Here is a 2,453-nt window from a genome sequence, read left to right as displayed (position 1 = left end):
ATGGGTGCAACTGTTTTATTTGATGTCCTTGCTTGTCTTTCTGGTCCCATTTGCTCCTACTCCCTAGCCACACCCTGCAAGGTAGCCATGCTGAGTAACTCATTCTCTTTCTGATCTTGCCTTTACATGTATTGTTCCTTTGGCCTAGAGTAAGGAGAATGTCTCCACTCATCTGCCAAGACTCAGGTCCATTGTCACTTCCGCTGGGGGATTTCTCTGAGCACTCCTTACTCCATTGGTTATTGTACATACTTCCATTTCAGTACTCACATCTTGGGGAGCACCTGGGTGGCTCAGTCCGTAAAGCGTCTGACTCTTGCTTTCAACTCAGGTCCTGATCTCAGGGTTGTGAGATCAAGCTCCACGCTGGGTGTGGAGTCTGCTTCAGACTTCAGAGATTCAGCTCTCTCTCTCTCTCTCTCTCCCTTTCCCTCTGCCCCTCCCCACCTCTCTCCCTCTCTAGAAAACAAACAAACAAACAAAACCTTCATATCTTTGCAATTAACTGCTTCTCTGTCTTGTCTCCTCTAGGACCCTGAAAGCCTCTAGAAGTCTAAAACTGTAATGTACTCATCTTTGTGGTTCTAACGCAGAGTGTGGCATCTTGACACTGAATCAATGTTTAGCAAAGGAGTAGCTGAGACTGAACAAATGAATGACGCAATGAACATACATGACACAACAAAGCTGTACTTTAAATCATTGCTTATGTGACACTAGGAACTTATAGCCAAATGGTTAAGTAAAATGCAGACACCCAAAGAAGAATCTAATCAATCACCCATTAAGTTCAACAGGGAGACTGCTGGTTATGTCTGCCCAACAGAGGTGGGCCAACACGCTGGGGCTCTTGGCTCTGCTGAGTCCCTGGTTTCTGGAGCTTAGAGCAAGCTCAATACAGAGGTAGTAATTTTACAATGATAGAGGACTTTCTTGATTGAAAGCCTGCTTGCTCATCATGCCTTGTTTGAATCCTGCCATTCTGTTCCCAAATTGCCCTGTTCCCATAAGCTTTCCAGACATTGAAAGCCAGTGTGTATATTAAGTTGAGCAGAGGAAAAAACAGCAACACCCAGGGAGCCAGAGAAAATGGCAAGTTATGTAATGAGGAGGTACAGCAAGATTAGCTAGACCTGGAATTCTCCTGGAGCCCACAGGGTTTAACCACTGCTTTCAGACAGTAGCCCAATTAGGAGAACTGTCTAATATTCCACTTTATAACTATGCATTCCTTGAAATTATCCTACAATCTATGTAGTGGTATTCTTGGCTTATAAAGACATTATTATATCTAAAAACATACTCATTCATTCAACTATTGCATTAAACGTGCACATTAACTGTGAGACATAATAGTGCAAAATGACTAGGAAATAACCTCTTCTCAGTGATGTTTTAAACCTGGCAGGATTCAGGGCAGGGAGAGGCTTGGGAGAATGTAGTGAACTGGCCCTGAACATTTGTGACTATTGGCAAGCTGCTAGGTTTCTAGGTCTGATCTCTAAGACAGATGGTTTGTTAAGAAAGTCATCATATTCGGGGTGTCTGACTGTCTCAGTCAGTGGAGCGTGTGACTCTTGATCTTGGGGTTGAGAGTTCAAGCTCCATGTTGGGTGTAGAGATTACTCAAAAACTAAATAATAATCTAAAAAGGGGGGGGGCACCTGGCTGGCTCAGAGCATTTGAAGAGCATTTGACTCTGACTCTTGATCTCAGGGTTGTGAGTTCAAGCCCTACGTTGGGTGTAGAGATTACTTAAATAAGTAAAACTTCAAAAAAAAGAAAGTCATCGGGGCGCCTGGGTGGCTCAGTGGGTTAAAGCCTCTGCCTTTCGCTCAGGTCATGGTCCCGGGGTCCTGGGATCGAGAGCCCCGCATCGGGCTCTCTGCTCCGCAGGGAGCCTGCTTCCTCCTCTCTCTCTCTCTGCCTGCCTCTCTCCCTACTTGTGATCTCTGTCTGTCAAATAAGTAAATAAAATCTTTAAAAAAAAAAAAAAGAAAGTCATATTCAAAGGGGCCAATAGAATCAAAATCACTTGGAAACTCATAAAAATCAGACTGGGGCCCAGTAATCTGTGTTTTGACCTGGACTCTAGGTGATGTGGATGCCTCCTAAGGTATGAAAACCTCCACACTGAAGTGCTGGGAAAGGGTGCCTGACTGGCTCAGTTGGTAGAGGAAGCGATTCTTGATCTCAGTGTTGTGAGTTCGAGACCCGCAGTGGGAGTAAGGATTGTTTAAGGTGCTGGAAGCCCCAGCAGGAGCTCCAAGATAAAGACTGCGCCTTTGGAACCAGGCATCCCCAAATGGCCTGTTGCAAGAATCCACTTTCTACCTCAGTGCACGACCCTTGACAGTGCCAATGCTGTGCGTCCCACTGCTGGTCCCCTCTGCTTGGCTTCCACTCACTCAACTTTCAACTTACCCACATGCCACCAACCTCTAAGCAATTTT

The sequence above is a fragment of the Meles meles genome, chromosome 5 (genome assembly GCF_922984935.1).
Source record: "Meles meles chromosome 5, mMelMel3.1 paternal haplotype, whole genome shotgun sequence".
Taxonomy (NCBI): domain Eukaryota; kingdom Metazoa; phylum Chordata; class Mammalia; order Carnivora; family Mustelidae; genus Meles; species Meles meles.
Note: the sequence above shows the minus strand (reverse complement) of the source record.